At 36.9% G+C, this 12,450-nt stretch overlaps 1 pseudogene; it reads left to right on the top strand.

Annotated features, from left to right (window-relative positions):
• The first annotated feature begins 7,167 nt into the window (after nucleotides 1–7,167).
• Nucleotides 7,168–8,270, top strand: LOC112307642 (3-ketoacyl-CoA thiolase, mitochondrial pseudogene; annotated as a pseudogene).
• The last annotated feature ends 4,180 nt before the right edge of the window (nucleotides 8,271–12,450 follow it).

Genomic DNA, 12,450 nt, shown 5'->3' with positions numbered 1-12,450 from the left:
TTTTTTAAAACATTGGTTATAAACACATTTTAGCCCCCTAATGGACCTGCTGTTGAGAATTCTGCTTTCTATTCTTAATTTGCAAAGCAACTTTGCAGTAGTGTCTTAAGTATGGACAGGATGTATGTGAAGGAACAAAACCCAACCTCCTATATAACGAATATGCATCAGGATTTATAACATAACAGAACAACAAGAAAAAATGGGAAAAAATAAAAATACAGATAATTATAAGCTCTTTTGGATAATACATAAAATATTAATTAATTAATTAAATTGACTATGCTTTTACTTAAGATACAGAAGCTATCTGAATAAGAGTTTACATAAACAATCTTTGAAATTAACTGAAGCTTTCAATTTCCTTTTGAAAATGCACTGACTGAACTCACATGGCTAGTAAGCAATTCTCTTCTCCACACCTGTATTCCGTAATTTGTGATGAAACCATGCTACATACTTCAGAGGAGGCCTTAGGATTTATTTTCTATACAAATGTGGAGCACAAATCAACAAACTAAGTCTCAGAAGTAGGCTTTGTCCTACTGTATCATAGGGTGCCTGCATATATGTTAATGTGAAATAAATTTTGAAGGTAGTTACACATTCTTTTGTTCCTGCTTTAATGTACTTTTCAATTAACAAGCCAAAAACTCTATCCCAATCAAGTAAGATAAGATGGTTTCTATTATAGAAATGTGAATTTAGCATAAAACAGATATCTTTTAAAAATTTATTGGATTTATTAGGGTGACATTGACTAATAAAATTGTATAAATTTTAGGTTTTCAAGTCTATAATACATCATCTGTACATTGTATTGTATTCACTACCCCAAATAGTCTCCTTCCATCATCATTTATCTCCCCTTTGCCCTCTTCTCCCTCCGCTGTCCCCATTCCCTCTGATAATCACTATACTGAAGTCTGTGTCTAGGAGTTTTTTAATCCCTTTACCTTCTTCACCCAGCCCCTTAATCCCCCTCCTGTCCGACAGCTGTCAATCTGTTCTTCGTATCTATGAGTCTGTTTCTATTTTATTAGTTTATTTTGTTCATTAGTTTCCACATATAAATGAAATGATATGGTACTTTTCTTTATCTGATTGTCTTAGTTCACTTAGTATAATACTCTCCAAGTCTATCCCTGCTGTCACAAAAGGTAAGAGTTCTTTTTTTTTTTTTTACAGCCCAGTAGTATTCCATTGTGTAAATACACCAGGGCTTGTTTATCCACTCATCTACTGATGGACACTTGGGCTGCTTCCAAATCTTGGCTATTGTTGATAATGCAGCAGTGAACATACAGTTGCATACGTACTTTTGAATTAATCCCTCAGGATTCTTTGGATATATTTCCAAAAGGGGCATCACTGGGTCATAAAGCAGTTCCATTTTTCAATTTTTGGGTAATTGCATACTGTTTACCACAGTGGAGGCACCAGTCTGCATTCCCACCAACAGTGCACAAGGGAGGGTTCCCGTTTCTCCACATCCTCACCTGCACTTACTGTTTGTTGATTTATTGATGAGAACCGTTTTGACAGGTGTGAATTGATATCTCATTGTGCTTTAAGTTGTATTTCTCTGATCGTTAGTGACATTGAGCATCTTTTCTTTTGTCTGTTGGCCATCTGTACATCTTCTTTGGAGCAGTGCCTATTCAGATACTTTGCCTGTTGTTTTTTTTTTTAATTGAATACTTTGTTTTTTGGGTGTTAAGCTCTTTCAACTATGTTGAATAAGAGTGGTGAAAGAAGACATACCTGTCTTGTTCTTGGTCTTCAGGGCAATGCTTTTAGTTTTTGTCCATTGAGTATGATGTTGGCTGTGGATTTGTCGTATATGGCCTTTATTACTTTTAGGTGTGTTCCCTCTATTTGCACTTTGCTGAGAGTTTTTATCATAAATGGGTGCTGCATTTTATCAAATGCTTTTGCAGCATCTTCTGATATGATCATGTGATTTTCATCTTCCATTTTGTTTATGTCATGCATCACATTTATTGATTTGCAAATATTGTACTAACTTTGCATCCCTGAAATAAATTTCACTTTATCATGGTGTATGATCTCTTTAATGCATTGCTAATATTTTTTGAAGATTTTAGCATCTAGGTTTATCAGGTATATTGGCTTATAATTTTCGTTCTTTGTAGCATCTTTATCTGGTTTTGGAATTAGAATAATGCTGGCCTTGTAAAATTAGCATGGGGATCTTCCCTCCTCTGGAATGTGTTGGAATAGTAGGTTTTAGTTTTTTGAATGGTTGGTAAGATTCACCTGTGAGGCCATGTGGTCCAGGACTTTTATTTTGGGGGAGTTTTTGATTACTACTTCAGTTTCATTAGTTGTAATCTATCTATTAATATTTTCTGATTTTTTCCTGCTTCAATTTTCAAAGATTGTATGTTTCTACAAATTTATCCATTTCATGTCGATTGTCCAATTTGTTGGCATATAGTTGTTTGTAATATTTTCTTACTATGCCTTGTAATTCTTTGGTGTTGGCTTTTACTTCTTTTCTCTCATTTCTGATTATATTTGTTTGGGTCCTCTCTCTCTTTTTTTCAAGGTTTGTCAATCTTGTTATCATATCGAAGAATCATTTCTTGGTTTCATTGATCTTTTGTGTTGTTGTATAGACTCCATTTCATTTATATCTGCTCTGATATTTTTATTTCCTTTCTTCTACTCACTTTGGACTTTGTTTGTTGTTGTTTTTCTAGTTCCTTCCATTGTAAAGTTAGATTATTTATTTGAGATTTCTCTCACTTCTTGACATGAGCTTGTAATGTCATGAATTTCCTTCTTCAGGCTGCTTTCACAGCATTTCACAAATTTAGGGTTGTTGTGGTCTTTTTATTTGTTTTAAGGTGTCTTTAGGTGTCTTCTTTGATCTCGTTGTTAACCCATTCATTGTTTAGTAACATGTTATTAACCTCCATGTCTTTGTGTGTTTTTCAGGTTTTTTCTTGTGATTAAATTCTAGTTTCATAGCATTGTGGTGAGAGAAGATGCTTGATATAATTTCAATTTTCTTAAATTATTGAAACTTGTTTCATATCCTGACATGTGGTCTATCTTAGAAAATGTTTTGTGTGCACTTGAAAAGAATCTATATTCTGCTTTCAGAATGCTCTGAAAATATCAATGAAATACATCTGATCTAGTGTTTCATCTAAGGCCACAATTTCCTTGTTGATTTTCTGCCCAGAAGATCTATCCATTGTTGTCAAAGAGGTGTTAAAATTCCTTATTATGACTATATTAGTGTTGACCTCCCCCTTTATGTACATCAGGATTTGTTTTACATATTTAGGTGTACATATTTATACCCTATGTTGGGGAGTGTACTTCTTTGTCTGTTACAGTGTTTAAGCCTATTTTCTCAGATATAAGTACTGCTACCCCAGCTTTTTTTTTTCATTTCCATTTGCATGAAATATCTTTTGCCATCTTTTTACTTTTAGTTTGTTTGTATCTTTCATTTTCAGGTGGGTCTTCTGTAGACAGCATACGAGGTCTGTCCAGATAGTATCCAGCCATGCACTATGAAAAATAGAGACATTGATTGAAGAAGATACAAGAAATAACATACATAGGACAATGATACCTCAGTCCCCTTCCTAGTAGTCACCTTGGGACCTGACAGTTTTCCCAGTCACCATCAGCTGCCTGTTGTAGTTTCCGGAATCTCACTGAAATCTCTTCCCTTTTCAAAGGTGATTTTAGTTTTGGGCAAATCCAGAAGTCTCAGGGCCCCATATCTGGGCTGAGTCACCTGGATGATTTGATGTTTCACCAAAAAACACTGCACGAGATGTGATGCATGAACAGGTGCATTGTCATGATGAAGCTGCCAATCACCAGTTATCCATCACTGAGGCCTTCTGAATAATCCAAATAGTTTTTGCAGAGGAATGTTTAAGCTTAATGCAAAATCTGCTGCAGATTCATTGCTCTACTTGCTCAGTCATTTTGAATGTGATGGCCTCACAGTACACATTTTCATTCAATGTGAGTCTACAGCCCCAAATGAATAGTACAGTGAAGTTGTCATTGTTCACACATGTGCATTCCAGTCCACTCTCCTTGGTTGCCAGGTAACATCAACGTCACACAAACTGTTTTTGTTATATTGACAATGGTTGAAATTTTTCTGGACAGACTTCATACATATGGGTCTTATTTTCTTATCCATTCAGCTCCCCTGTGTCCCCCTGAGTCTTTTGTTTGGAGTATTTAAGCTGTTTACATGTTAAATGATTATTGATAGATATGTATTTACTTCATTTTATTCTTTTTCTTGTTATGGTTGTTTTACTACTTCTTTCTTTTAAAGATTGTATTTATTTATTTTTAGAGAGAGAGGAAAGGAGGGAGAAAGAAGGAGAGAAACATCAATGTGTTGTTGCCTCTAGCGTTCCCCTGTTGTGGACCTGGCCCCCAATCCAGGCATGTGCCCTGACTGGGAATTGAACCAGTGACCCTTTGATTCACAGGCCAGCTCTCAATCCACTGAGCCACACCAGCCAGTGCTGTTTTTCTTGTTCTTAAAGAAGACACTTTAACTTTTCTTGTCATACTGTTTTGGTGGTAACAAACTCCTTTAGCTTATTTTGTCTGGAAAATTCTTTATTTCTTCTTCAATTTTAAATGATAGTGTTTCTGGGTGAAGTAGTCTTAGTTGTAAGTCCTTGCTTTTCATTACCTTGATTATTTTATGCCAATCCCTTCTGGCCTGAAATGTTTCTACTGAGAATCAGCTGTCTTATTGGAGATCCCCTGTAGGTAACTAATTCTCTTTCTACTTTTATGTTTCTGTCTTTGCCTTTAACCATTGTCATGTTGATGTGACTTGTTGTGAGCCTTTGGGTTCATTTTGTTTGGGACTCTCTGCACTTCCTGGACCTGTGTCTTTTTTTTTTTTTTAAACAAGGTTAAGGAAGTTTTCCATCCTTATTTCTTCAAATAGGTTCTTGATCTCTTGCTCTTTGTGATTTGATTGTTGTTATGCTTCATGTTTTCCCAAAGGTCCCATAAATTATCCTTTATTTTTTTTTTCTTTTTGATGCTCTCATTGGGTGTTTTCTGCTACCTTGTCTTTCACATCATTGGTTTGACCCTCTGCTTTTTCCAGCCTACTGTTTATTCCTTCTAATGAATTCTTCATTTTAGATATTATACATTTTTTTTATTTCTGATTGGTTCTTTTTCTATAGTTTTCATGCCCTTTTTTTATGCTGTTATTATTTTCACTAAGTTCCTTGGGCATCTTTGTCATCATTATTATTTTTTTCAACTCTTTATCTGGTAAATTACTAGGTTCCATTCCCCTTAATTCTTTTTCTGGAGATTTCTCCTGTTCTTTTATTTAGGGCATGTTTCTTTGTCTCCCCATTTTGGCTACCTGTTTGTGTTTGTTTCTAGGCATTAGGTAGATCTGCTATGACTTTCAGGTCTCGGTAGGGTGACCTTATGTGTAGGTGTCCTGTGGGACCCAGTGGTATAGTCTCCTCAATGTCCTGAGCTGGCTGCTCCAGGAATATTTTTTGTGTGAATTATGTATCTGTCTGGCTGTAATTGAGTCTTGATTGCTGTTGACTTGTTCATGCATGAGGTAGACTCTAAGGCTGGCTGACTGTGAGATCAGTTCCAACCACAGTGAACAAACTATGTGCAAGTGCTGACCACACAAAGTGGAATTCACCTAAGCAGGGTCTGGTGCCTGTCAAGGTCTCCTTTTGGGTATGCTGCCTGTGTAGCTAATTGGATCCTACTCTGATATTGTCTGGGTGTGTTGGTTCTGGGGCTTTTTGGGAGAGATTCTGGTGCAGACTAATGTCAGACACTGCCTGTGACTGGCCCTGGGCCACCTGTTATTAGCTATGAAATGATCCACAATTTGTGACTGCCTTTGCTGAGCTTGGGTATGCATCAAAAAGACCAACCTGCATGCCAAGGCTGGCTTTCACCAGCACCAGGTCCAGATATAGTTCAGCAAAAGCTGCAATGCACCTTGAGATGCCCCTCTGCCTGCCTCAGCTTGTCAGCTGCCTTTTAGACCTAGTCACTGAAAGCTCCTCTGGTGGTACTCAAGTTGCGTGAGGTAGGTCCTCAGTGAGTCACCAGGTGAGGGCAAATAGTGTTTACTAGTTTGATACAAGTTCAAACTCATTGTCAGTGCTAGGTCTGAGGTGACTCAGCAAATGCCATAGGTGTACCAAGTCTAGCTGTCATTGTTGGGTGGTCATACACATTTATGGTCGGGCACAGTCTCAGGGAGCCATCAGGGTGAGGCTAGCAGAGTGTATCAGGCCCAGATAGACCAAGATTCAGGCATTTGAAAGTAGAGCTCTGCACCAGCCATGCATGCAAGGAAAAAATGGCTCCTATCCTAGACCTACGCAATTCAGTCTGTCCCATATTCTACCAGGGGCCTGATCTCAGCAGGGCAGGGCTACAAGGAGTGGAGAAGAGGGTGCTAGTGTATCTCCCATCGAGGGTTGGGGTTGTTCAGACTTAGGGGAAGGTGGGTAGAGTGGCCCCCTTCTCAAAGACATACAACTCAGTCAATGACATCCCCTGAGTCTGCCCAGACTTCTACACCCCAGCTCAGACAGCTGCCTTCTCAGCAGGGCACCAGCTTTGCAGGATGGGACTGTTGAATTCTCCCAGCCTGGTGCTGTATGGAGGGGAGTGCTCCACCCAAGAAAGAGGGTGTCTGTGGTGTTAGAGAGTAACTTAGCACAAGTATCATGGCAGCTGTTTCTTCAGCTCTCTCCCCACAATCAAAGTTACCTGTCTTTCCTCATTCATGTCTAGTCCACTCTGCCCTCCCTCTGCTGGAGCCCAGGGTAAGTGGCTGTGAATAAGATTTTTTGCATTGACCTTTTGAGAGGGTGCCTGAATTTCCCTCTTAGAAATGCTTTTGCTGTGTCCCATAGATTTTGGGTTGCTGTGTTCTTCTTTCCATTTTTTTTTTTTTAAGGAGGGAATGTAGGGTGGGATGAGATAGAAATGGGTAAAGGGGGCTTAAATGGCAATGGAAGGAGACTAGACTTGGAGTGGTAAACACACAATACAAACACAGGTGATGTATTGTAGAAGTATATATCTAAAACCTATAAATGTATTAACCAACATAGATACGGTTATGCTATATGTATGTCTTCCATTTGTCTATTCTTGAGTTGCATTTTTTACAACAAACTGTCAAATAATTATTTAGTGGCTGCATACTTGGTAAGGCATGTTAGTTTGCATGTGGATATCTCAAGAGACCTTATCTTTTACTGTTAATAGGACTTGTGGTTCTGGTTTTCCATCCATTGTGAATGGATATCAAGAAATTTGTATTAAAAATGCTGAAATTGTCTTGTGTTGGGGAGCCAAGAACATGAGCCAGACTCCCTTCTGTGTCAGGAACATGTGTATTAGAAACAAGTTTGGATTAGATCTCAAGCTGGAAGATTCTTTGTGAGCAGCATTAACAGCTCAGCATGTTCAATTCCCCATGGGAATTACTGCAGAGAATTTTGCTGCAAAATATAAAATAAACAGAGAAGAATGTAACAAATATGCCCTGTAGTCACAACAGAGGTGTAAAGATGTTAATGAAGCTGGTTACTTTAATAATGAAATGGTATCAACTATGGTGATGACAAAGAAGAAAATTGGCAATGAAAATAGATGAGATGCTTGTCACAAACTAGCCTGGAACAGTTAAATAAACTTCCTCCAGTGCTGAAGAAAGAAGAGACTGTCACTGCAAAGAATGTGCCAGGAATATCTGATGCTTTCATAGCTAGTGAAGATCCTGTTATAAAACATAAGTTCACAGCATTGACAAGAATTATGGGCTATCCTATGTCTGGATATAATCCCTCTAACATGGCTATTGGTTTTGTCCCTGCTTTCAATGGGGGGAAAAAAACTAGACTGAATCTTAAGGGCATGGATTTGATGGAGATGAATTAAGGTTTTGCTCCCCAGTACCTGGCAGCTAAGAAGAGCTTGGATCTTGACCCAAGTAAAATCAATGTGAATGTAAGAACCATTACTTTGAATCAGTCATTGAAAGGATCTGGATCAATAATTATCTGGTTCATGAATTAAGCTGTCAAGGTGGAAAATATGCTGTTGGATCAGCTTGCATTGGTAGTGGCCAAGGTATCACACTCATCATTCCAAGCACAGCTTCAGAAAAGCAAGGAGCTTACTATGGCCCTCTGTTACTTTGCTTGATCAGTCAGTACACATTAAAATAGGTAGAGGGGTATTTATTATTAATAAGAGCTCAAGCCAGAAATAACTTATTTCAAATTTGTACCAAATATACATCTGATATATTTCTGAAATTAAATTAATTATAAAAAGGCCTCAAAACAAATAGCGTCCTTGTCAATAATGACCACACATACCTTAAATAATAACATCATTGCAAGGAAATTGAGAAAATGTTGCCTTAACTTCCAAAAATAAGTACATATATAAATAAATCCATGATGGTTATCTCTATAGGGAATTCTTGGGTTTCTTCTAATTTTGTTTTACATTTTATACTTTACATTCTATTAACAATCTTCAATAGAAACAAGTGAGAAAGAGCAAGCACCTGACAAATTACGCTTGGCTGGTACTTTCAGTTAGGCCTTGGTGTTGGCTGGAAGCTTACCTGGCCCTCCTCACAGCTGGGCTTTGGGGTCTCCTGTTGAACCTTTTTTTACATAATCTCAAAATTAGAGAGACCATTTCATGACAATGAGGGATAAAGACAAGACCAGTTATATACTCGTGTCCGAGCCCAAAATATTGCCCAAGCCACAAAAACCAAGTATAACCTTCTCTTGACTAATGTGAGCAAGTTCTATTCCGGAATTAATTACATTCACCTCCTTACAGCCTCTCTCCACACAGATAAGGTATTTGGAGATACCCTGATGTTAAACAAGCCAGGGGAAAATCCTGCTTCTTTTAATCCTGCCCCAAATAACTCAGCATAGGCTTTAAAAAAAAAAAATCTCTGTGATGGCTAGTTTTATATTTTAGTCATTTGGGGTAAGGGATGCCCAGATAGCTAATAAAACACCATTTCTGTGTGTGCCCATTAAGGGTGTTTCTGGCAGAGATTAGCATTCGAATTGGTGAACTGAGTAAAGCAGATAGATGATGGTCTCCAACCAGACTGGCATCACCCAATCTCTTGAGGGCCTGAACAGAGCAAAAAGACAGAGGAAGGATAAATTTCCTTTCCCTTTTGAGCCAGGACATCTTCTCCTGCCCTTAGTCATTGGGAATTCCTTCTTCTCAGGCCTTCAGACTTGGACCGAATTATATCACTGGCTTTTCGGGTTCTCCAACTTGCAGATGCCAGATTGTGGGACTACTTGGTTTCAATAATTATGTGGGCCCATCCTGTCTCTTTCTCTCACCTCTATGCAGAATCTCATTTGGCTCTGTTTCTCTGAAGAACACTGGCTAATACAACTTCTTACCAAAACACTGCATATGGACTTTCTTGCTGCAAACAAGAGTAAACCCAGGCATTCTGGTGGTCTTTGGCTTTAGGGCACTACCACAAGAAAGAGAAAACAGAAGTGTTTAAAGATTTGCTTAGAATGGAAATATATTACCTAAGTCCTAGAGAAATGCAGTGCAGAAAGATGGAAATACTGAGCAAAGTTCACATTTCTCTGCTTCTAGAATTTCAGATGGTATCACACTACAGAGTATTGTGACTTATTGATTAAATTATTCAATTCAATAAAAGTATGGTGAATAGATGCAGGAAAACTGTTTCTGTATGCTCTGTTTAAATTACAATTAAGTTTCCAGCTGGAGATATCTAAAACACAGTAGCACCCTCGCAGGGATGGTATTTGCTTTGTTCTATTTTCGTATTTTTTAGCAACATCACCTTATAGTAACAGCTGTTCAGAGTGCTGGGTTGGGTATGAATTTTTCTTCTACTGCTGGCAAGTTCAAAAGCTGTAAAGTATTTTCAGTTCATCTCAGGTTCAGGTATCCCTAGGAGCAATTGTCTTGATGCAATCAAAGGGAAGGAGCTAAGATTGTAAAACAGACTAAATGTAAACTGCTGTTGGTTGGAAACTCCGACTGGGACTTTATTGCCAAACACCAGACATTAGAAGATCAGTAGCTGAATTAGCCAGAGTAAACATCCTGAGGTGCAAAACTAGTGCCAGCTCACTGAGCAAACAATAATACACTTGGGTTGACAGTAGGGGTGGGGAAACACTAAATAAATATGGATACATGCACTACCTGTGTCTCTATTGAAGGAATGATTTGAAAGAATACCTATCAGAAAAATAAATTCAGCTAGAAGATGTAGAATAAAAGCTTTGGAAGGTTTCTGCTTTTAATGAGAATATAAATATCAATACTAAGATTTATGTATTATGTAACTTGAGTGGTAGCTAATATAAAATCTCAATAAAATCATCGTTAAGGTAATTTTAGTAATCTTAATTTAATAATTATGTATGGAAAATTTAGATCTGCCATGGCATTATTTGGTACAATGAGCACATGCTAATATGTATTCCTTCCCCTCTTTTTTCTCTTTACTGTACTTTTTTCTTTTTCTTAAATACACAATTAAAAAAATTTACTGTTATGATGTACATACCAAAAAATGCAAAATCATAATTTTACACATGATGACCACTCCCAAACCAAACTGACCTGTGTAACTAGCACTCAATCAAAAGGTAAAACATTGCCAGCACCATAGCTTCCTCTCTAGTAGCTATTTTAATATCTACAATCTAATTATATTTTTACAGAAATGGATGCCCCACCAATACCAAGATAGATAACTATAATTGTTCCTGTATCTGCTATTATTATTATTATTATTATTATTATTATTATTATTATTATTATTTTATTTGTAGTAGCAGTAGTATCGGAAAATGAAACAATCTCTGTTTAGTGGTTACATAAGAATATGAGGTTTATAAGAGAACTGAAATCTCAGGCATCTGAATTTTAATTTTTAAAGAACTGTTTTGAATTTTTTTAAAATTATGGGCTGTGATAATGAGTTTAAACCTTATCCCACAACAAAGGAAAGACACTAACAAATTTCTACAACAGTGCATTGGTGCATTAAAAAAAAAGACTTTCAGGATTTTGAATTATGAATTAATAAGAATCAAGTGGGTTGGAGTCCAGAAAAGCCATTTGGAAAGTAAGGGATTAATCCAGTAGATAATTAAAATAAAATTTTGAACTGCGAGTGTCTCAATCAGGTTGAGTATAAAGAAAGTATGTAGCAATAAATGAAGAGAAGAATCATCATGCTAAGCGACTGATTTAAAGAGGAACATCTGGGAGAAAACGTCTGAATCTCAAGTCTGGCTTGGTTAATGTCCATATGATTAATGACAAAAATATAGAGGGAGAAGTAATAGTAAAGACACATTTTATTTTATTATTTCATTGTAAAATAAAATTCCACTTACATTTTTCATTCTCCCTTTAATTTCTTTTTTTTAAAAAATAAAATTTACATGATGGTCACATTGCAAAATTCTGCACAACAGAAGTTTCTTATCAGGAAAATGTGATTGAGACCCAAGCTTTAGCTCTTTAAATCATCAAGCTATTCAAGAGTCTGTTCCTTATAAAACACTCATTTTTTCTTTTAAAAAAATTATTTTATTGTTGTTCAGTTACACTTGTCTGCATTTTCTCCCCACCCCTCTACCCCACCCCAGCCAAAACCAGTTATGTTCGTTCCATAATACAATAAGTCAGTTGTTTCCCAGATATGTAGGACTGAATTTTATAAGACAACTTTTGGTTCTCTCAGCATAATAATCTGTATTTCTTTTTTCTTTTACTGTTGCTCATTTTCTTCCATTATGTTTCTATATTTGCTACTTTTTCTTCTGCTGATTTTTAGCCATTTGTTACCACAGAAAAGGGATTTTTAACTTCCCTTATTGCTTTTGTTTAGAGAGAAGAGAATGTTCATTTAATCTGCATCACATTCAGCATCATTTTCATACACTTACTAATAATCAGGACCACTCCTTCCTCTTCGATTGGAGTCAGCTGCATGGCAGATTCTCTTGGTCACAATCGCATGAGCTGGAATGACATGTGCTTGTCATATCTCCTCTGTAAACAACACGGCTCCTCAGACTTCGTCTTTATTGACCTTACTGTTTTTTGAGAAGGAGAGACCAGTTATGTGTAGAATACCTCTCAATATGTGCTAATCTTATAATTTTTTCATCAGACTCCCTTTATATATTTGTGGAAGAAATGCTCTATGAGTGACATTTTTTTTTCTCAGTAAATGAGATGGAGAGAAAAATAATTCTGGTTTGTCTCAGTGTTTTGACACTAAGTTTGATCAAATGGCTGAGGGGTGTCTACGAGGTTTCTCCACTATAGTTACTGTATTTTACTACC

The sequence above is a fragment of the Desmodus rotundus genome, chromosome 2 (assembly GCF_022682495.2).
Source record: "Desmodus rotundus isolate HL8 chromosome 2, HLdesRot8A.1, whole genome shotgun sequence".
Classification (NCBI taxonomy): Eukaryota; Metazoa; Chordata; class Mammalia; order Chiroptera; family Phyllostomidae; genus Desmodus; species Desmodus rotundus.
Note: the sequence above shows the minus strand (reverse complement) of the source record. Positions and strands in the feature narration are given on the sequence as shown.